The sequence below is a fragment of the Musca autumnalis genome, unplaced genomic scaffold, assembly GCF_047663935.1.
Source record: "Musca autumnalis isolate F117 unplaced genomic scaffold, ASM4766393v1 scaffold_3, whole genome shotgun sequence".
NCBI classification, from domain to species: Eukaryota; Metazoa; Arthropoda; class Insecta; order Diptera; family Muscidae; genus Musca; species Musca autumnalis.
The window spans coordinates 251,429,883-251,455,220 of NW_027411866.1; the positions used below are offsets into that span (position 1 = coordinate 251,429,883).

Here is a 25,338-nt window from a genome sequence, read left to right on the forward strand (position 1 = left end):
GGCGGAAAAATTTTCACCACAGGTAGTCCTTCGTTTGTCCCGGAAATATTTTAAATTATAATATTTTCTAAGTGGCCTTCCTTTGGCTGGGTATTAAAGACTTTCTCCTATGGACTGGTGCAAATTTCGGGAATGGGAAGAAAATTTCCTCTTAAATTGTAAGTTTTTCTAAGTTTTCGGCCTAGAAGCAATAGAATTTTCGCCATTTCAGAGGCCCATATCTCGGGAACTATGGACTTGTGGCCACAAGGATCAAGATCCGGGAGCGGGCCCAAAACGCAACTTATGCCAGAAGGACTACCTGTTGTGAAAATGGCGATTTTTTCCGCCAGTTGCCCTTAAAGGAAATTTGAGCCGGATTTTTTCGGTAAAATTATTAAAAACTCACCTTTACAATTTTCAATGTTTGGACCGTTCTTTATTATAATTTTGGACCGAGTTGCAACTTTGTTATTACAATTTTTTTCTTTCTCTTTTTTAAAACCAACAAAAACAGAGAAAGAGATATAAAACTTCTTCATTACACACCACCCCCCCCCCCCCCAATCGAAAAATTTATTATCACTCTATTTATTTATTTCACTCTATTTTTCCCGATCGACCAGCGTGGCGTGGATGATACGATTTTTTTTTCTTCCGGAATCGTATTTGTTATTACAAAATTTACTTTTTCCCGTTGCAACTTTGATGCCTATTGATGACGCACACGGACACATTCACATCGGTGTGAAATCGATATGGTGATGTTATCGATAATATTGTTCAGATGCAATCAAAGCGATCGGCGTTTGTGTGTCGCATGATGAAATTACAAGGTGGTGCAAAACTACCAGCTGATTGGTTTCAATTTGTCAAATTGTTTGTTATTATGAATCATTTGTGTGAAAACCATGGTGGAATAATAAGTTGTAACGCCAAAAACAGTTGTCAAAATGCGTTATTATTATCACATTTATGCAGTCTCTTGCAAAAGTTTTTAAACTCTTATTTTTTTCCAAAAAAAAAAACAAATATTTTTTAATAACAAAATATGTTAATATATTTTAGAAACATTTTCATGATGTCACAGTTTTTATTTATATTTTATGCAAATTAATCTTATTTTTTACTTTGCTTTTACAAGTTGAATTTTTTATGTTAACACAACGTACGTACGCTGTGTTCCTGTGTACCTGATCTATGCATGAAGGAACTATACGATGTGCAAAGTTTGGACCAAATCGATTACTACCTTCGAGAGATATGGCCAATCTTCGAACTTAAACTAAATTTTGGCAAAATATTACTTACTTACTTAGCTGGACCATTACAGAACATTTGTTCCATAGGCCGAACTAAGAAAAGATCTCCAATTCTCTCTATTTGTTGCTTCGCACTGTGGAATACCGCGCCTTTTCATCTCATCATCCACTTCTTTGCGCCATCTATTCTTTGGCCTGCCAATTCTGCGTGCAACGCCAAACGGCTCATAGTTATACGCCTTTTTAGCGGTTCATCATCGCTCATTCTTATGATATGGCCTAGCCAACGCAATCGTTGCATTTCAATACGCTTAACTATATTGATGTCGTTGTATAGCAGATACAGCTCGTGGTTCATGCGACGTCGATATTCACCGTCAACGCAGATTGGTCCGTAGATCTTTCGAAGAATTTTTCTCTCAAACAAACCAACCACTGCCATATATGCTTGCGCAAGTACCCAAGCTTCGGAGCCATACATCAGCACCGGTAGTATCAGTGTTTTGTAGAGCGTTATTTTTGGTTTGACGAGATGTGGCTTTGTTTTTAAACTGCTTACTTAAACCAAAGTAGCATCTGTTGACCAATACAATTCTTCCTTTTATTTCACAACTGATGTCGTTTGTTGTGTTTACAGAGGTGCCGAGGTAGACGAAGTCTTTTACTACCTCAATATTATAGGAACCAACTTCCGCAGTCGGTCCGAGCTCAATGGACGCATTGCGCGTCGACACCATCAACTTGGTCTTCTCACCGTTTACCGCCAGACCCACTTTAGCAGATTCTCCTTCGACCTTCATAAGGGTATCTCCTTGTCTGAAACCTCCTTTGGTACCAAACTCTTCGGAGAGGTTCTTTCCTATTTTAACTGAGGACCTCGTGTCAGTTAAAGTCATTTTACAAAGCCGGATGAGCTTTGCAGGGATACCAAATTCAGACATGGCTTTGAATACCTTTCAGCGCAGCGGGCTGTCGAAGGCTGCTTTATAATCGACAAAAAGGTGGTAGGTGTCGATCTGCATATCTTGGGTCTTCTCCAGGATTTGCCGCAGGGTAAATATCTGGTCAATGGTGGACTTGCCAGGTCTAAAGCCGCATTGGTATGGTCCAATTATCTCGTTGACCATAGGCTTTAGTCGTTCGCACAATATCCCTGACACGATCTTGGGAGTAGGCTTCTGCCCCTATAGTTACGAGTAAAGCATACAGTCTTATCTCCCTTCTTATGGACGGGACACGGGATGCTCAGGTTCCAATCGTCGGGTACGCGTTCTTCCTGCCAGATGGAGCTAACTAGTTGATGCTTACACCTTATCAGCGTGTAGCCTCCGGTTTTAAACAGCTCGGCTGGTAAGTTATCGACTCTTGCTGCCTTATTATTCTTCAGCCGATTTATTGCTGTCCTTACCTCATCTTGGCTGGGCGGTATACATTCAATACCATCTTCTGGGATTGGGACTGTGGTATCTTCGTCGTCTTCGCTGCTATTGGATACCAACAGTTTTGAAAAATGTTCTTTCCATGTCCTGAGTACACTATCTGTATCAGTTACCAAATTACCTTGCTGGGTCTCTACAGGAGGATGTGCCTGTACCAAAGCCATCAGTTTGATGCTTGACTCTTTGGTAGAATTTTCGGACTTCATTCTGGCTCCTGTACATCTCGATTTTTTCACATTGCCGCTTTTCCATCTCTCTCTTTTTCCTGCGGAAAATGCGTTTCTCCTCTCTCCTTTTCTCCCAGTATCTTTCTCTTGCGCTACGCATTGCTACGGTTTGTAAAGTAGCCCTATATGCCGCATTTTTATCTTCGGTGGCAGCACGACACTCCTGATCATACCATGGATTCCTTGGTGGAGATCTCTGGTATCCAAGTATGGATTTTGCGGCTGTTTGCATGGAGTGGGCAATGATATGCCATTGCACTGATATGTTATCGGGATGCGGAGTGCTTTGATTAAGCAATTGGGCTAGTTGAGTGGAATATGCTGTGGCTATCTGTTGTGATTGCAGCTTACCGATGTCTAACTTTCGTTTTGTGTCTGTTCGTACTTTGTTTGATACGTTTTAAGCGGGTGCGTACCTTTACCGAATCAATGTTTGCGCCTCGGAACGATCGTACATCCAACACGCTCGATGAATGTCTTCCATCTATCACAACATGATCAATTTGATTTCTTGTTTTCTGATCTGAAGACAGCCAGGTGTCCTTATGAATATCGAGATGATTAAATCTGGTACTGCTAACTACCATTTTTTTTGCAGCTGCAAAGTCTATCAGCCTCATACCAGTCTCCGCAGTGAAACATCTACTGCGGAGACTGAATTTCCCGACTGTTGGGCCAAAGATATTCTCCTTTCCAATTTTGGCAATAAAATCGCCTAGAATGATTTTTAAATATCTTATATCTTGAAAACTAATGAGCACGCATACTCTTTCAAAGTTCCATCAGCCATGAAAAACTAAAACATATAAGTCTCAATAAGTGGGAGAATTCGACTTAACCATTTTTTTATTTAACTCTTATAATTAGATAGCTTTAGGACAAAAACAGAGGACATGGACGATAATATGTAAATCCTAAACGCCATCAATGAGCGAAAAAATCCGACAAAGTCCGTAAGGGAAAAGAAAGATTGCAGATTACTATGGTGTATTACTATGGTGTATCCCATCTCTGAATACAGAAACTCCCCTTTGCCATCACTCATCGGCGACTTGCAAAATTGTAGTCTTTTCACCCTCTTTTTTACTATGGCCACCATTGTTTTAAATTTCATTCATAAATGTACAAAGAGAAATACTCAAGTGTGCTGCATATGGGTATACTCTTTTTTTTATTGTATAAAAGAGCATAGACTAATAAAAAGATAGACGAAGGAATACTCAATTTTGCGCCGTAAACCTACTCAAACACGAAAACTCAAAAAAGTTCGAAGACGATTTTTGCGGAAAATTGCAATATTTCATGGATATTTTTGTCTGAGGATACTGTTCCCATCAAAAACTAACCCCATGTAGCCTTTTGCCAAAACAAAATATTTATTAACTTGTATTTTTTGGCATTTTATTTTGAGTACCTCTGTAAGCATACTCAATTCGAACATACTCGGTGAGAGCATTCCGTCGTCTATCTTTTCATTAGTCTATGTAAAAGAGAATAAGTAAGTCTTATTTCGTTCTCTTGCAAAACAGAACAAATTCCAAAGTCAGCATAAAATCGCTTTTTAAAAGTAATCAAATAAAAATATTAATTTTGAACGGCAACCCTAACATTTGAGTGAAGAGAACAAAATACAATTTGAGCTTATATTTTCATATTGTAGCACAGACTTTAAACCGGATGACTGACACACAACAAACATCATGTCGTGTTAGGAGGAAAGCAACAATTTGAATTGAAGCGAACGCACATTGCTAAGGAGGATAACAACAAATGGTTTTGTCAGCTGTAACCAGTCATCTGGCGAATGTCTTTACGAACGGCGCTTTCCACTGTTTTGTGAGCATGTTTTGTGTGTCTGTAAAGAAAACAAAAAAGTGTTAACTACGGAAAATACATCATAACGGCCAATTGGAATTTAAATTAAAAAAAATATTTATTGTTAAAGAAAAATATATTATTAAAAAATGTAAAATATCCAAATAAATCTGCTTTTTTGTGATGAAAAATAAATGAATGATAATTAAATGTGTAACCCAAAAAGGAAACAAGCACCTGTGGCTAATTTATGTCCAAAAGGCTAACAGTTTCATTTTACAAAACAAATGTAACGAAATTAAAAACAATTTCGTGTGTAACAAAACGAAATAGTAATAAATCACGGTGATGTTAAAACTAGGAGGAGCTTCCTAAGCGAGCTATATCAGAGGATACTCGTTTCTATTATATAATTTTAACAAAAGGTAAGCAAGTCAGTGAAACGCTCACATACATACATATGTTCATACCGGATAAGATAAACAATTTGGATTATTTTATGTTTGCCTGTTAAGGATTATGTTATATGTTTTTAAGGATAAAATATGTTTGCAAAACATGGATTTAATAAAAATTGTGTGTTTCAAAGAATCCTTCAAAAGCAATAACAAAATTATTGTCTAAAAGAAAATCGCAACAACAATGTGAACATAATAAAAAAACGGGATTGCGGTTTTGGGGTCGATGGAAGCTTTAAAAACATTGAAATATAAATTTACAGAGAGAAAATATATTTGGGAGCTATATCCAAATCTGAAACCATATTTACCTAAATAAGTAGCGCTCGTCTTTTGGCCAAAAAAATGATTTTCCCCATGATTTATTTGAATCGGACAATAAATTCGACCTATACTTTGGTTACAAAATACATGTACATAGGGACGGACATGCATAAAAGGACTCAGTTAGCCATTATATGTATAACCCTAAAACAAGGCTGTTCAAAGTGCGCACTTCCCCTGTTTAAAAAGACAGCTTTTCCCAGCTAGCATTTGGAAGACTGTTTTTTCAAAAATCACATTGAGGAGTCTTTTAAGAGTCCTTTTGGTGATCAAAAATTGATAAAGTCGCTTGTATGAACGGAAAGGGACCCGAAAGTGACTCCCTATAATGATTAAAAAGAGTTCAATTTAAAATACAACAACAAATATGTAGTAATCACAAATAAATCATTCAGATGTTTAAAATGTGAACATTTTATTGTTATTTATTGTCACATTTTCATCATCTGGAAGATTGAAAAATGCTTAATCAAAAAAGGGTCGTGCAGGTGTTTGAAAAGTGATTATAATTATGTATCTTCTTATCATATTTTGAACATTTAGGTGATTAAAATTGATTGTTTTGTTTTATTTTTGTTTGTTTGTAAATAATTCTCATATATAACTCTCTAAAGACTCATAAACAATTATAAACATGACCCAAAAAAGACTCTAAAAAGAGTCCCAAAGTAATCAATAAATCACCAATAAATTATTGAAATACGACTCGAAAAAGACGCTATATACCACCAGAAAATGGGCAAAAATGACTCGAAAATAATGCAGAGGAAGACTCATTTGTTTTCCTACCGACAAAGAAGTCATTTATGATCAGAAAATGAGCTCAAGTTCCAGCTTTTTAATCGTGCAGACGGATCAAAAAAAACTCGAATTTGATTAAAATTTTCCAAAAATGCTGGCTGGGTTTGTTTTTGTTTTGAATATTTTCAAAATTACCAATCAGTCTCTATTGAACATTCAATGAGGAAGGTTCTGTTTTCGATTTTGTCTATGAATTTATATGCGTACACTGAAAAAATGAATGAAGATACTGAATACGAATTTTTATTTGCCGAAAATTATTACGGCAAATTAGAGTGTTTGGTTTGTCATCGCACTTTGGTTTGTCACGAACTTGATTTGCAACAAATTACAACATCAACAGTCATATTTAGTCAAATTAAAATAATTCTTCTACTTTAAATTTTGAAACATAAAATAAAAAAAAACAATATTTCTCACAGTCTACAGAGGCAAAATGAAAACATTGAAATTTGTGTATATCAAAACCAACACAATAACAAAATGTATTTGTATGTGTGTGGGCAGGCCTACCCAGTCAGCATTTTTTGAAAATTGTAATCAAATTCGAGTCTTTTTTGATCCGACTGCACGATTAAAAAGCTAGAATATGAGCTCATTTTCTGATCATAAATGACTCCTTTGTCGGTAGGAAAACATAACCTCAGGCGACTCTTCTAAACAAATCGCAAATGAGTCTTTTTCGAGTCGTATTTCAATCATTTATTGGTGTTTTGTTGATTAATTTCGGACCCTTTTTCGAGTCTTTTTAGAGTCATGTTTATAATCATTTATGAGTCTTTAGGGAGTCATTTATAAGTCTTTTTGTTAGACGAAATAAATTAAAAAAATTTTCTTTTTATTCTTCTTTGTTTCTTTCCTTTGTTTTATAGTCTTTTCTGCTTTGTTATGTCTTTTAATTATCCTTTATGTTGCTTGGTGGTTAGTATACTGCTTCTTCATTTCACTTGGCAAAACCTATTGTGTTGTGTTTGTCTGTACCTTTAATATTATACGTTACATTTATATCAAAATTTTGTAGAAAGTGTATATGAGAATTTTATTTTTTATTTACAACCAAATAAAAATAAAACAAAACAATCAGTTTTTAAGCACCTAACTGTTCAAAATATGATCAGAGTATACATAATTATAATCACTTTTCAAACACCTGTATGACCCTTTTCTGATTAAGCATTTTTCAATCTTCCAGATGATCAAAATGTGACAATAAATAACAAAAAATTGTCACATTTTAAACACCTCAATGATTTATTTGTGATTGCTACACATTTGTTGTTGTATTTTAAATTGAACTCTTTTTAATCATTACAGGGAGTCACTTTCGAGTCCCTTTCTGATCACACAAGCGACTTAATCAATTTTTGATCACCAAAAGGACTCTAAAAAGACTCCTCAATGTGATTTTTGAAAAAAACAGTCTTCTAAATGCTATCTGGGTACCCTAAAAGGAACATTCCCTGCAAACCATTTCTATCGCCTAAGAATAATACGCGATTTCCCTGGGCGGATAATTTTTCGCAGGCGATATCGCCTAAAATCTTCCGAGTAACACCAACCTAAAGTAAGTGTTTATGGAATGCGAATCGCGACCAAGATTCGCTGACGAATCATTTGGAAGATCTTAAAGAGAATAAAATATAAACAAAAAATTAAAGGAAATGTATTTTTTATTCTTCTTTGTTTTTTGTTTCTTTCGTTTGTTGTCTTTGATTTGTATACTTTTTGTTTTATTTTCTGATTTGTTATAATTTTTTATCATTCCTTATGATATATTGGTTTATACTGCTTCTCGGGCCTTTCTTAATTTCACTTGGCAAAACCCGGACATGTACTATGTTTGTCAATACTCATAATATAATACGTGCCATTTATACCAAAGTTATGCAGAATGTGTATATGAGAATTATAAGCAACCAAATCAAAAATTTTAATAACAATCGCGTGATCTGGGTTCGGAAGAATAATATATTTTTCGCCTGCTCTAGCAATAGCGGAACATAACACAACTTCGCGGAAAGATCACCGAGAAGCATAACAGGTAATTTGTCGTAGCGAATTACTCGCATGGGTGAATTTTATATAAAAATTCGCTAAAAGATCGCCGGAAAGAATCGTTGAAGAAAAATCTGGTCGAAAAATCGTCCAACAATCTTCCAATGGTTTGCAGGGATTTGTGTTCTTAGCCAATCTATACATATACATTGCATATTCCCCGTTTTGGGGATACTACGGAAATCGATGTTATATTTTAACTGTAGTTTGCATTGAATTCGTAGCCTACCTGATTTTGTTTGTGGATTATAAGTATACGCCATTCTTATGATGAAAAGCAGGCTGACGTAGATGGTCAAACAATTGTCAAGCAATTTTGGTCAGATCGTCACGACAAGTTGGTGGCTGCTGAGGTTCCACAAACGAAGATGCATTTTTAGATTGGTGATGGTCGAATAATATTCACTGGTCGGAATGGGTATTCCAAAAGAAAAGCCCTTCAATGGAAAAAAGATAAGCTTTACAATGATGCAAAATAGGGTAACGAACATCCTACCTTTCCATTTTTTATTTGATTTGTACTCACGAATATTCCAGGTTTGGATATGTTGTACATATCCTAAGGCAAATGTGGCGTTGATGGTAAAATATCTGACTTATTACAAAAGGCACTACGCTATCCCAATTTTAATATTTTGAAGTTTTTATTTTAATGACAAATATGATGATTCTATGATTCTCTTCTGCAAAGCGTTCAATCAGTACCAAGTAGATAATCAACAGTTTTTTTATTTTGGTTCAGTTAGCGCTAAGTCATTTGGTATAAAAGCAAGGAGAGATTAGAACTTTACTTTCTCCTTAAAAATGTTTTCCAGTAAAAAAAACCTATGTACAGAGGTAGGGTGTAGGGTATTATATAGCCGGCCCCGTCTCGACTAAAGCCTTTGTTCACTTGTTTTATTTTGATGAGATGGGCTTTGTTCTTAAACTACTTAATTAGTCCAAAGTAGAACTGATGTTGTTTGTACTACTTATAGTGACGAGCCAGACGAAGTCGTAAACTACCTCAACCTCCACAGTTTGTATGAGTTCATTGGTCGCATTGCGCTTTGATACCATCTTTTCACCGCTTCCTTTAATCCCTACTAGTGTCATGATCATGACACGCGCTCATCTTTCGTATGATCTTTTGCAGCAGGATATGGAAAAGTGATAATCAGGCATGGCATGACATGCCTTGAACGTCAAGGACTGTCGAAAGCAACCTCATATTCAAAAACAAAAAAAACAATAATAATAAAATAAAAACAATTGTAGGCATCGACCAGCCTCTCTTGAGTTTATTTTTAATTTGCGTAAGGTGAAGATCTGCTGAAGATCTAAATCCGCACTTATATCGTCCCATTATCTTCGTGATCCTGGGCTTTTGTCGTTCGCATAATACGCTGGATAGATTTTATAAGCGATGGAGAGCAGACTTATTTGGAACATACAGTATTGTATACTTTTTATGTATGTACATGACATTGAATGCGCAAGTTTCAGTCGTGGCCGTTGGTTTTAAACAGCTGGCACAGCTGGTAGCCCATCAGTTCCTGCTGCTTAATTATTTATTAGTCGACTTACTTTTGTCTTAACCTCACTATTGCTGGGCAGTATATATTCGATCTGGGATAGATACTGAGACCTCGTCAACACCGCTGCCAATTCTAACTTTAATGTATATTTTTCCATATGTACGTCTGTAAATACTTATACCACACCCTCTCCATAAAGAATCCCAACTTTAAAGATGCAGATTTGCCTATAGTCCGACTTGGCAGGCAACACTATTTTTCAATGCTTATCACAAATACTATGGTAGCTTTTTCCACCTTTATTTGTATTTGCCATTTTGGATCAGGAGATTTGATCATCAATATTTGTCATCGGAAGCTTTTATAAGTTTATGGCGGCTTAGAGCGCTGAGTGATATTTGATTTACTTCTATTTCAAGTTGAGCTGTCATTGTCTCAAGTGGACACTGACCTGCCCGTGGTTTCAACTGGGGAGCTGCCAAACACCTGTTAAAGTAAGTGAGCTAAAATATGCCGCGCTTTCACCTATAATAACGTTTAAAATTTCGATTTGGGCGTGGGGTTAGTAATCCTCCCCTAACAAAACAGCCTACTATGAAAAAACCAAAAAAAAAGAAGAAACAAACCTCGATATTAATAAGTGCACCTGCCAGTCTCCATCACAAACAAAAAGAAATCAAATTGATCACGTAATGATGTACGATAGTACTGAGGTGCAAACATAGACTAGAACCACCAACTTGTTGCAGCAAATGTGTGCACCCGTCTAAACGTTGCAAGTAAAACACGAACAGATACAACGCGAAAGTTGGACATCAGTAGGCAGTAAACACAAAAGATAGCCACAGCATATTCCACTCAACTAGCCCAATTGCTTAATGAAAGCACTCCTCGTCCAGATAACATATCAGCACAATAGCAAAATATTGCCCACTTCATGTAAACAGCCGCAAAATCCAACGCGTAGAGCACTTGAGAGGTATCGGGAAGAAGGAAAGTTCTACCAAAGAGTGAAACATCAAACTGATGTCTTTGGTACATGCACATCCTCCTGTAGAGACCAGCAAGGTAACTTGGTAGCTGATACAGATAGTTTTCTCAGGATATGGAAAGGACATTATTCCAAACTGTTGGTATCCGATAGTAGCGAAGACGGCGAAGATACCACAGACCCAATGCCAGAAGATGGAACCTAAGCATCATATGCCCTGTCCACAAGAAGGGAGATAAGACTGTATGCTCTAACTGTTGGGGCATAAGTCTTCTTCCTATAGACTACAGGATATTGTCAGGGATATTATGCGAACGAATAAAGCCTATGGTCATTAAAATAATTGGACCATACCAATGCCGATTTAGACCTGGCAAATCCACCACTGATCAGATATTTGCCCTGTGGCAAATCCTGGAGAAGACCCTAGAGATGCAGATCGACACCTACCACCTTTTTGCCGATTACGAAGAAGCCTTCGACAGCCAACTACGTTCAAAGGTATTACAAGCCAAATTGTTTCCTATAATTTTGAGGTAGTAAAAGACTTCGTCTACCTCGGCACTGCCGTAAACACAACAACCAACATCAGTAAGCAGCATTTATCTAAAGTAAGCAGTTTGAAACAATGTCACATTTCGTCAAATAAAAATCACACTTTACAAAACTCTGATACCACCCCTGCTGATGTGTGGCTCCGAAGTCTGGGCACTTGCACAAGCAGACAAGGCATTGCTTGGTGGCTTTGAGAGAAAAAGTCTTCGAAAGATCTACGGACCGATCTGCGTAGACGGTGAATATCGACGTCATATGAACCAAGAACTGCAGATGATTGCATTGTCACTGTTAACAAATTGTGACAGCAAACATAATGGATTTTATTAATTTTCTCGTTTAGAGTTAAGCTTAATGATCTGAAATTATTTGCAAGTGAAAAAGGAAAGCCATGGACTCGAACCCACATAGTCACCAAATTACGTTACCTGGTTTCATTGGTGGTAAAGCAAATCTTCGGACGTATCGACTATGTAATGGCTTCTCTGTCCTAGAACTTATCGTTTTTCAAATGCAAATGTGTTTTTATACATTAACGGATATTTGGCCGTTGAAAATGTATTTTCTTCACAACAACCGCTTTTTGCGATGCCTTTGAAGTTATGAGTTTTGGCTTTGAACGCTAACACGCCGTGACAACATTTTTTTGATATGTTTTCAAGGACGTGGGTTCAAATCCCAGCCGGGCTCAGCCTATTTTTTATTTTTTGAAATTTTGCCTGTTAGGGCGAAGATCATTTTTTATAATGATTTTATTAATTTTCTCGTTTAGAGTTAAGCTTAATGATCTGAAATTATTTGCAAGTGAAAAAGGAAAGCCATGGATTCGAACCCACATAGTCATGGATTTTACATTATTGTGATTTGAATTTCTTTTTTTTTAATCACAATAATGTTTTTGACAACAAACATAACAATCAGATGGCCTTAGTAGTGTAGACTGTGCAAAAGGTGAAATTCAAGAACAAATCGTAACAGCATTCACTGTCACCTCCTGAGCCAAAAACAACTAGGCATTGATTTTGACATCTACGCTGTTTTGTTATAAAAATAAGAATCAGAATCAGAGTCATCAATTTTTAGAAAATATTTCCATCCTCTGATGATCTATATTTGTAAGATTTTATTTTCTGTTGTGACCACATTCCGAATTTGTCCAGATTAACATACATAAAATGTGTTATATCGATTTGATAGATATTACACTTATTTCAAATTTTCATACTTCGTTCTGACACCTGTAGAAGGCGATTAAGTATTTCATTCTATCTTCCTGATTCAAAATTATTTTGTCCTTCATTCTGCATTATTCTCTTGGTGCTAGGATGTGCACCTTGGTGTCTTGTAATCAAGTACCAATTCAGCGCGAGCGAAATCTATTACATTCATTTCTTTAAAGAATATTTATCTTTTGAAGAAAAATTTCCGTCGTTTCCGCAAAATATTGTCCCCATTTCTATCTTGGAACTAAAATCCTGTTAATATTTGCATATGAGAAACTTAAATATTATTGCAAACCTTCAAAGTCACAAATATTTAAGAGAACTAAATGTAGGAGAATATTAAACAATAGTCCAATTCTTCAAGGTCACAAATATTTAAGAAATCTAAATGCCTTTAGGCTCTTTAATATGTTGTATTCAATGTCAATATGTCACATCCTTAATGACATAGACATGACATTTGTTCTGTAACAAAACAAATGAGTTTTTCGACATTTACGCATTTCTACATATGTACATATGTATGTATGTATGTAAGTACATATATTCATCTTTCTTGGAACAAATTTTACAACAACACAGGCAGCAAGTGTTCCAACAAGTGGTCGGTAGAAATAAACGTTGTCTATCTGTATAATGAATAGTGAAATGTCATTTGTGACTTTGTGTGTGCCCACCAACAACATTATTTGCTAGCTGACTTTGCAGAAACAGAACTGCAAACAAGCAATTTATCTACTCTCACATTTACATTTATCTACACAGAATTTATATAGAAAAATTGTAATATTTATTTCTATTTAAATTATTTTCACTTATTTGTTGAGTTGTTGTTGATTCCATAGAAATATGTTTGTTTATTCCCATTACTGTCTTCTATGTCTTGAGAAACATGAAAAGTATAATTTTTCATTACACTTGAAGGGGGAAATTGTTTTCACTTTGTCTGCCATTTTATTGGGCATTAAGAAGGGAGGAGCAGAAATAAGAGCCGGGTGTAATTTTTTCAATTGGTGTACAAAATTTTTTGTGGTTGTTTTGTCCTTTATTTAATTTATCAACATAAAAAATGTGTAAACATTTGCTATATATCAAAATAAAATAGTTCTTTCCACATGAATAAGTTCCACTTGAATAAATTTTAATTTTAAATTTTTTTTTCGAGGAACAGCAAACAAAAGCATTTGTTAATCTAAGTGCCCTCATGAGAGGTATCATTGAAATATGAGCCCAGAATAAAAGTTAGGCTAAATATGATATAAGCATAAACAAGCTGGAGACGAATGAACTTTCCAAAGAAATCATTTAGATGGATTTAAAAACAACAATTAAAATTTTGTGTGAATGGATGATATATTCCATCATAGAATATTGTCAACATTTTTAGAGTAGAGTAGCTGCCGAATATCGTCACGTCCTCAAACCTAAGGCATTGTTCTTGGAAAAAATATTATTTTGATTAAAATAAATAATAAAAAATACGCCCTTTGCAGTTTAAAAATTAAAGACAAGTTTTCAACTATGTATGTATATACGTTGTTAAAAACTTTCCATTTCCACATACTTCGTTACAACATATGTTCTTCAGTAAACCCTAATGCAATTTTTTTATGTGCCTGTTTCACAAACAATTTATATCAAGCAATACGACGACCAAAGCCACCCACTCAAATACATATCACTCTGTCTGTTAAATTTCCATATGACAACAATCAACAATAAGGGTATCAAAAACAAAGTTTTTTACAAAAAGCAATCCCAGACTCGGTACTGGTGTCGGTTATCAATCGTTTTATGGAAATTTACAGAAGAGGCGTCCGACATGGGAGAATAACACACAAACCAGTGATGATAGGGAAAGGATAATTTAAAAAACTGATGGTAGCTGCGATGTCATTTACATTTATTTCCCTTGAGAATTGAAACCCTTTTAAAATATTAACAAACAAATAGTGGATAAATTTATGTTAATTGCTTAAAAATTGTTTTGAAATCAAGTGACAAAAAAGTAGGGAAGCGGGAAAGTTTTTTGCTATGACAATGAATCTTGGCTGGTGTTATGGTGTGCACACCCGCCTTGCACGATGAAGGTCGTGGGTACGATTCCCCAACCAAGAAATATGAAATTTTCAACGGTGGCAAAATACCCCTTAGTAATGTAACGACATTTTCTGAGTATTTCATCCATGTAAAACTTCTCTACAAGTGGTGTTTTACGACACGTCGTTCGGACTCGGCGATAAACAGTAGGTCCCATATTATTGAGCTAATATGAATCGGGGTGTACTCATTGATATGAGATAAGTCTCCCTTGTCCCTTCTGGGATGTTTGTAAAACGATTATATATGATCTGCGAATCTGCACCGTTCACACAATATTTTTATATTCTAGAAAGTTGTTTATTGAAATCTTAGGTATATTTTTGTAGTTGACTGTATCCTTAATTTTTGGGCGGTTCGGTGTCTGTGGACCGGAATCGGAGGAAAAAGTATAAAAATCGAATATTTTCAAAAGTTTTTGGCTTTTTTTACATTTAAGAATCGGTCGTAGACATTTCGTATGTTCCAGAAAGTTGTTCGTTGATATCTTTTCCACATTATTGTGGTCCATTGTTTTCTTGAATTTTGAACGGTTTAGTATCTATGGAGCAGGGACCGAGAAAAGAGGAAAAAAATAGCATTTGATTTGCTATTTTGACCATTAAGAACCGTATGTTCTACAAAGTTGTTTACTAAGATCTAAGTTAAATTTTTTTTGTTGGTTGTTTCCTTAAATTTTGATCGGTTTGATATCTGTAGACTAAAATCCGAAAAAAATTAAAAGTGAATTTTCACCTAGACGATTTTTACCTTGAAGGTGAGGTTGAATGGATTTTATGTGTTCACAATTATTATTCATTAAGACGAGACCTACAGCTTTTCTTGTTCGAGTAAACCCAAATTCTTAGCGGTTTTGAAGATATGTGCCTGACAAAATGATCCCTTTTGACATCAAGGCCTCAGGTCTTTGGGGCCCATAACCGCGAAAGTTGAAGTGATAGAGAAAAACGCCGGGTCTTCTATCACGCTGCGGTGTCAGAATATGGTTAATAAACCATGACTCAAAAATTACACACAGTGATATTTACCCTGCAGCATATCCTGGAGAAGAGCCAAGAGATGTAGATCAACACCATCGTTTGTCGATTAAAGAACAGCCTTCGACAGCCACCTACGGTTTATGGTATTCCAAGCCATGTCTGAATTTGTTATCCCCGCAAAGCTCATTCGGCTTTGTAAGATGCTTTTAACTGATACTCAGTCCACAGCCAAAATAGGAAAGAACGTTTCCTAACAGTTCAGTACAACAAAAAAAGTTTTCAGACACGGAAAAGGTTATACGAGATGCAAACATCAAAAGCAATGCTCAATATACACCAATGTCCACATGTTACTTGCTTATGCTGACAATATTGACATTATGTGTCGATCAGTAAAAGAAGCAACTGATACATTTAAGAAGGTTGGGAGAGAATCTGCTAAAGTGGGCCGATAGTAAACGGCGAAAAGACAAAGTTAACGATATCGACGCACAATGCGTCCCTAGAACTCGGACTAACTGTTGAAGCTGGTTTATAAAGTTTTAAGGTATTAAAAGACTTCGCCACCGCCATAACCCCAACAAACAACATCAGTTTTGAAATAATAAGAATAATTGTACTATGCAAAAATATATACTGTGCAAAAATATATACAAATATATACAAGGATTTGTGGTCTAAATATCCCACCGGAATGGCTGAAATTCGATATTAAGCCTTCGCTAGGGGTATAAAACTTTACACCTGAAATTTGTCCGCATAGATCCACATCTTCATATAGCCCCCATAGAACGGTACCTCCCGATTTCCGATATTTTGAAGGTTGTTGCCTCAACATGACACTGAAATACCTGACATTTTGTATTAAGTTTTCGTTGGAAGTATAAACGTTTCCACATGAAATTTGTCAATATAGGTCCACGTCTTCATATAGCCGCCGGTACCTGTCGATTTTCGGTATTTTGAAAGTTGTAGCCTCACTATCCCATCGAAATGGCTGAAATTTATTATTTAGTCTTCGTGGGGGTATACAACTTTTCACCTGAAATTTATCGGTATAGGTCCACGTCTTCATATAGGCCCCATAGAACGGTACCTCCCGATTTTCGGTATTTTGAAGGTTGTGCCCCCAATATCCCACCGAAATTACTGAATATGGTATTTAGTCTTCGTTGGGAGTACAAAACTTTTCACCCTTAATTTCTCGGTTAGATCCACGTCTTCATATAGTCCCATAGGGTTGTGGCCCCAATATCCCACCGAAATGACTGAAATTTGGTATTTAGTCTTCGTTGGGGTACACAACTTTTCACCTTACATTTGTCGGTATAGGTCCACGTCTTCATATAGTCCCCATAGAACGGTACCTGCGTATGTTCGGTATTTTGTAGGTTGCGGCTTTGGTTATACATTTCTCTATTTTATTGACTTGTCTGAAGAGAATTTTAAACAGAAAAATTGTACACACAAACGTTTTTTTACCTATTATTGAAATATTTGTTGCATACGAAAATATGTAAAATGCATAAATTTTGCATATGCACATATTATTTTTTTGCATATGGAAAATTTATGAATTTTGCATATGTTATATGTTTCAATTGCAATTTAATCAGAAGCCAAAACTATGCCCAGTCCCAAAATTGTACATGAATAGGAACAAAAACAGGGGGTGCATAAAATTCCGCTGTCGACTGATGAGCTACCTAACTAACAGCGAAACCGAACACATAATTTGGTGGTTGTGTGGCTTTCCCTTTTCACTTGAAAGAAGAAAATCTTCTATCATTAAGCTCAACTTAAACGAGAAAATTATTAAAGCTCTTAAAGAGTATACCCGATTTGGTCATTGTAACATTAGCTACATCAGCAACTACTTCGGGCATCTCCCTCGAAAAAGATCAAAATATTCCTTTAAGATCATTTTAAAATCGTTTTCAAATTTTCAGCGAAGTCTGTTTATAGCGATATGATTTTTTAGTGGACAAATGTTTAGAACACTACAAAAGCCCCTATGTCCAAGTACATCTCGGATCAAATAAAAATTGTAATCAGGGTTGTGTTGGATTGCTCGTTTATGATCATAAGAACAGGGTTCAATTTTTTCTAGGAAAGTCTTTACTTCTCATTATATTTACACCATCATCACATCATGTTCCAAAGTGCAGTTGAATTCAAGTTTTTACTTTAGGTACACCATAGGGTTTCTATTACAACTCTATAACTTTATTACCTTGTTACCACATTCTTTCTCTTAAATATTCATCTCCGTTAACTTCAGTAACCAAAGACTTAATAAAAAGTTTTTAAAGGTCTTCAGCATACTATTTCTGTCAATTACCAAAATTCCGTCATTATATATGCCGGAAACCGTAACTTTTCTGCTTCATCTAATAACGTTTTCGGACTTTATGCTCATTTGTTGGATTTTACTCCATACTATGCAGGTTTTATATTTATCACTCTTGGCCTTTTGGAATATCCGTGGGAATTAGGTAAACAAATAACTGATATTCACATTTGTATTCTCACATAATATCACCACATCTGACGGCCTGACACATACAAATTTAAATTAATTTGACCGACCATTCCATAACAGAAATGTAGTTACTAAGTTGACAGAACAATTTTTTGTTTGTGATTTATGTGTACTTTGCGTTTTCGACAATACCTTGCGGCTTTGCTCATTACTGGCCGTGCGGATGCACATGCAAAGATATTTTTTTTTCATCTGTCCTTCGTTCCCCGCCATTGGGAATTAAATAAATACTAAAAAACTGACAAATAAAGTTTTCTGTTATTATGTCGATTTTTTCATAAAAATTTCAAAATGTGGTGATTCCTTCGAATAAAAACTCTCAATGTCGTTGCTTTTTGTTGTTTTTTCTCTTTGTAAAGCTTAGTTGAAAGGGGAAAATAAGGAATTAAAAATGACCAAGAAATGAAACTCAATGAAAGTAAGATGGACAAGTTAATAATATATTTCCCCAAAGTCAATGAACAGAAAAAAAAACAACAAAGTATTAATCATACTATCCTCCCCCAAGGCCACAGACTGCCATGTGAATGACATAGAACAAATTTTGTTCTTTATATTAAAGCTGTGTTTAACGTTGCTGGAAAAAATTTGAAGTTCAATGTATTGACAAGCTAAGACAACAAAAATAACACCACCAAACAATACAACTTTAATGGTGGGTAGTAAAGGTAGTTAACCTAAAATATTGCCTAGAGATTTTTTTTCTAAAAAAGTTGTTTTTGTTGCATGCGGACTCATGATGAACAACAATAATGATGATGATGGTTGGTAACACTGTGCAACATTTTTAAGGTGATCTTGTGCAAACAATTCGAACTGAAGATTTTTTGAAAGTACACGCCCAAACGCCTAGAAACCCTAGTTGGGTTTTGTTGTGTCAGATCCAGCTCGGATTTTATGGCCCCATCTAAACATGGTTAAATATTGAGTTTTTAAAGAAATTCGGGGCTATATCTCTGAAGCCAATGCGAATCTTCTTCTGACCTCTGGAGCAAATTTGTAGATAAGGACAAGAAAACAATATTTGGAGAAATAATGAACTCGAAAAACTACATGTATTGCCTCAAATTTCAAAATATATGCAAAAATACCACAATTTTTATACATTTCGCACCGTATCTCCAAAACCGTTAATTTTCTCTGAATATTTTCTTTTGGAAAAAAACTCTTCAGAACATGTCATTGTTGTAAAATGCCTCTATCCCGTTGTTTTCAACACATTTTTCAACGACGATTTAATAAAAATGTCAATAATGTAGTGAAATCCGAAATGCGAGAATAAACTGTTGGTGTGAACTGTGTTTAAAATACTTGTTGTAAAAGATATGATGCAAAATACCGCTGAAACAACATGAAATAAGCATTTTAGAGTTTCAGAACAGCAAAGCCAAATTCCTATTCGTTTCTGAGATAAAGGCCTGATAAATGCAAAAAAGTGTAGATTTAGCCCGGTTTAGATGAGGCCATAAAATCCGAACTGGATCTGACAGGACAAAACCCATCTAGGGTTTTTGTAGTCTAAATATGTACTTTCAAAAAATTAATACTAGAAGTTGTTTGCATTTTCAGTGTTGCATAGTGTAATAATCATTGTCGGCATCGCTGCCATCATCATAAACCTTGTTGTCGATGGTTTCCTATTTTTCATGGTAAACTTTTTCTCTATTGTCTTTCTGTATCTTGTGGATAAGGTATATGAACATTGTTTTCTTTCTTGCTATTGTTGTTTACGATTTGTATGCAAAAAAACAAACATACAGTTTGACAACAAATGTATTACAAAGGCCAAAATTGTAAAAAATGTCATATTAATTGATCGCTTATGGCAACAAATTATGTAAAAACTATACGGTTTTTTGTTCACAACTCTTGCTGTTGGTCCTCAAAAAATATTCCGTCGAAATATACAAAGTTTTTTTTGGTAATTTATAACAAATACGGACTAAAATAAGATTTACGTACTACTTCGAGGTGACAATAAATGTATTGCATAGGGAAAAACAGTACTATAAAACTAATCATTGTTGAACATTTTTGCAGTCATTATGCATTTTTGCTGCTAATAACGGACTAACAGTATTGAATGTAATAAAGTTCAGTGATAATAAAAGCCGTCGTGGAGGGTCTTCAGACAGGTAAAAATCGTATGAGACCATATTGACAATAAACAATGACGTAACGTCCGCAGACAAGTATGCAAAGAATGAATATTTGACTCAATATGTATTGTCGAATAATGGACCAATGCAAAACAGTTCGATTTTGATTTTGAAAACATTGAAACACCTCTGGACACTATAGGGTAAAATATACCCTCAGTGTATTACTTTGAAAGACCTACAACAGAGCCCTATTTCCTCTCTCAATAATATTAGAATGACTTCATTTTTACTAAATGGATAGATATTATACTCGGATATCATAATAAAACCAAAAAGTGCGCCAAATAAAACCCATCAAATATGGAAATTATACACCTTCTAGAAAAGCTGGAATACCGAATTTTTGGGTACTATATTTTTACCAAGCAAAAAAGCATGCAAAATCGGGTTCACGGGCATAATAATGATTGGGAAGACATCCCCACTGACATCATTAGGAAATATTTAATACTCATTATTCTGAAAGTCGTTAAATCGGGCCCAAAAACTCAAACACGTTCAAATACCACCATTCCATAGGCCAGATCATGACATATTAATCTTATTTGTGCAAGTTGCTGATTTAATTTAACAAAACAAAACTTATAAATACCTCGGGCCACACTACTTGTATCAACCCTTATAAATTTTTTGGTACAGAAAAAAAGAACTCGAAAAAAATCTTCCTACCAAACATCAGGATTTAATAAAAAGTGGGGAACCAGTACCCTTAGAGTGTAACATGCCGAGCCTTAAAATTTGGTTTAACCAATGAATGTCCAAAGTGGATAGACAACTCATTAAGGAACATAACTTTTTTGCAATACATTTATTGTCACCTACAACTAGTAGTTAATTCTTATTTTTAACCGTATAAACTATGCAAATGTTGATGGAATATTGTTTTATGGACCAATAGCAAGGGATTTGCACAAACAACCGTATAGTTTTTACATAATTTGTTGCCATAAACGAACAATTAATATAAAATTGTTTACAATGTTGGCCTTTGCAATACATTTGTTGTCCAACTGTATATGTACATATGATGTTTTGATGTGTGCAAATGTTTATCATGTAACAAATTTTTGTGTGCGTGTGTTGGGGATTTTATTCTATCCTTTCTCACCAAGCTTACCAACTTTAATGATATATCGGAAAGTTTATGTCTAGGGACATAGGGAAGAAAATAACCCTTATTTATGTATGTAAACAAGTTTCAATTTTAATATTTACAATTTTGTAAAAGCTTAGAATCAAATTTAATATATGTTAACTATAAATAAATATAAAATGTATCATAAATCTGTCAAATAATAAAATACCCAAAATTATATGTGAGTATTAGCAAAAGGTGAAATAGAAGTACCTACAATACTCGTAGCATGGATATTAAACAAAAGACCTTCTGCGTGCAAGGTGGACATGCTTTCGATGACGACTCAAACACCACGACCATGAAGATGTCCACGGCTTCTACATCCTTGGGGTTCTCATTCAAGTATTTTACGATGCTGACTGGAGTTTCCGCAAGAATGTCACCTATCCATGTCCACTGGTTCTCTTTCTGGTTCAGAGCCACATTTAAAATGGCGTTGGTCCAGAAATTATTATATGCAGTATTTTCTGGGCCATGGCTGCAGGAATTTAGAAATTTTAGAAACCGTCAAGGCAAAACTGTATCAGATTACATTAGTGACTAAAGAATAATTTGCGATTAAAAAAAATTTAAAAATACTTCGCGAAAAGTTTGCCTCCAAAGAGGCAGTTAAATGATATGTACATGTGATTTGGAAGTGCATCAAATTATGCATTTTCACTCATGATTTTTACAAGGGAGTGACCCCGGAAAGAGGCACTTCCAATTTATTTTGCTGGGTAATTAAATTTAAGAAAGCCATACATCTTTTGCAATTGCTCTGGAAGATGTCCACTAAACAAACTGTAGATATTGATTTTGATATTTACACATTGACCATTTCTGTAAAATTTAAACACAATCAGAGAAGTGACTACAAACTTCGTAAAAATTTTAAACTTTTGTGTTGAGGCAACTAACGTTGTGTTGAGGCAACGCAAAAATTGGGTTTTTAAGAAAATTCACGCATCCAATTTTGGCCTTTAGACTCCAATTACCAGGATACTGTAAGGAACACACTCATGCGATATACATTAATCAATGTAAAATCACAATTTCTATAATTCTAGTATGCGTATGGAATTCTATCTTGTTGTGCGTCCCGACTATTAAACACTCCTAAAACACTTCATTTTTAACAATTTTTGTCATACTTTATATATAATATGTTAACAGTTCGCGAAATCTGAACGGGTGAAACTTGGGTTCATCGATTGTAAAATATTTTTGGTTTTTACCACACATGCATTCAGTACCATCTTCTAGGATTGGGTCTGCCGTATATTCATCGTCTTCGCTAGTATTGAATAACAATATGTAGTTTGGAAAAATGCTCTTTCCATATCCTGAGAACACTATTGGTCTGTTCCTTGACTTTTAAACATGGTAACAGTGCCAAAAATTTTAAAAGTGGTGAACGGGTCTCAATTAAAATGAACGCTTTTTAGGTCAAAATTGGTAAGGAATGGTAACTTTAGGCACGTAAACGAACAGAGCATATCTGTATCAGTTACCAAATTACCATACTGGTTTTTGCAGGAAGATGTGCCTGTTCCAAAGTGGTCAGTTTTATGTTTCACTGTTTGGAGCAATTTTCGGTACCTGAATCATTCTGGCTCCTGTACATCTCGATTTTATCACACTCTCCCTTTTCCATTTCTCTCTTTTTCCTGCGGAAAAGACTTGCGCTACGCGTTGCTACTGATTGTAGAGTAGCCATTTTGCAGCATTTTGTTCTTCGGTACCAGCACAACACTGCTGGTCATTCCATGGGTTCCTTGGTGTGGGTCTTTGGCATTCTAGTAAGAAGTTTGCGGTTATTTTTATGGAGTGAGCAACACTATGCCACTGTGCTGACGACAAGTTATCGGGAAGGGGTGCTTTGATTAAACAATTGGGCCATTTGAGTGAAATATAATGTGGCTATCTGTGTTGATTGCAGCTTACCGATGTAAAACTACCCTCTTGTCTCTGACCGTATTTTATTTGCTACGTTTAATCGGGTGCACTCTTTGCTTCATCAATGTGGTGGTCCGAGGTTATGTTTGCTGCTCGGACTGATCGTATATCCAACGTGATTGTTTGATTTCTTGTTTTTCGGTCTGGAGACAGCTAGTAGCCCTAATGAAAGTCGAAGTTCTTAAATCTGGTACTGAAAACTACCATACTTTACATTCCATTGTCAAATGTTTCACTGTGAAGATTGAATTTCCTATCCACATTAATGTCGCCTAGAATAATTTTAATGTCACGCCATAATATATAATTGTTCCACAAACATCCCAGATGGGACAATTGAGACTGCTCTCATATCAATGAGTGCACCCGGATTCACGTTAGCTCAATGATATTGGACCTACTGCTTATCGCCGAGTCCGAACGGCGTGTCTAAGACACCACTTGTGGAGAAGTATTACTCAGGAAATGTCGCCAACATTACTGAGAAGTGTTTTGCCACCGTTGAAAGTTTTTTAAGTTGCCTGGCCGGGAAATCGAACCCACGACTTTAGCGTGCAAGGCGCGTGTGATTACCTTGCACCACGGTAGCACTCATGTCATATGTTTGTTATAAGCGCTCGTAAAAGATATCTTTGGACTGTTCGCAAATAAAGCAGATATTAAAAATTTTGCTTTTATCCATAGTTTGCAAGTCTTTCATTCGGTGGTGTGAAGCTGGAAAGCAGACATTTTAACCCCCAGCTAACCACAAATTCGCAACCAAACTCATGTTTATGTAAGGGAGCTATAATACAGTACGTCACGTTTGCGGGGATCGTCAACTCTAGAGGGGTTTATTTTTCTTTGTGTTTTCATAGTATGTTGCTTTTACTATCGGTTACTAGCCCATCACTAACTACCATAAACAATGATACAACGCAGACGTCAGTGTACACTTGAAATGAAAGAGTGATCGATACACAGTTTGATTTAGATCCGGAAGGAATATTATATGTGAAATATGAATTAAGTCGGTAATTCCTCTCGTGATTAACGCGCGCAACGGTCTTAAAAGAGAATTTGCAGAACATTATGTATATTATAGCTTTAAGTACGTAGTTCCTTAAGGAAACAAGTAATAACTGCCAATAACGGACGGACGGCCGAATTTGGTACCCTTCATCACGAGTTGTGTTGAAGTAAAATGGAACAATTAGTTTTTTCGTTTATGAAACTACTCAGCTCTTCCGCCACTCTAATTCAATAGATTTAATACTAATGAGACATCGACGTTTTCCATCCAGTTATTTGCATCTACAACCTTCAAAATACGTAAAAGCTTGAGGTTTCTTCATATGGAGAACATACCCATTGAGAATCCGAAATACCAAATTAGAGCCACTTCAGTAGACAATCCGTAGTAAATTCCAATCTGAGAATCCGTAATACCTCTTCTATGGGGACTATATTAAAACGTGTATCGATAAACAATTATCTGTAGGCATGTTTTACACCCATATCGAATAATAAATACCAAACTTCTGTCATTTCGGTAGGATAATGTAGCTAAAACTTTCAAAATACCTAAAATTGGGAGGTACCGTGGGCTATATGAAAGCGTGGTCCTATACCGATATGTAATTCCTTGCACGAATGCTGCGTATCCCAATTGCAGACATTTGGATGACATAATGCGGCAACAAACTTCAAAATAATCAAAAGCGGGAGGTACCGTTCTATGGGGTCTATATCAAAACGTGGTTCGATATATCCCATTTTCAATATCAATCATTCTAGGAGTAATATAAACTTCTGTACCAAACTAAAATCTGTATCCTGATTTCAACAGACGG

At 35.5% G+C, this 25,338-nt stretch overlaps 1 long non-coding RNA gene across 2 annotated transcripts in view; it reads left to right on the forward strand.

Annotated features, from left to right (window-relative positions):
* The first annotated feature begins 4,688 nt into the window (after positions 1-4,688).
* LOC141397384 (uncharacterized) overlaps positions 4,689-25,338 on the forward strand; it is a 194,969-nt gene continuing 174,319 nt past the window's right edge. For both annotated transcript variants that reach the window (XR_012411389.1, XR_012411390.1), the window contains exon 1: positions 4,689-5,147. This is a non-coding gene — a long non-coding RNA (uncharacterized lncRNA). The remainder of the gene's footprint in view (positions 5,148-25,338) is intronic.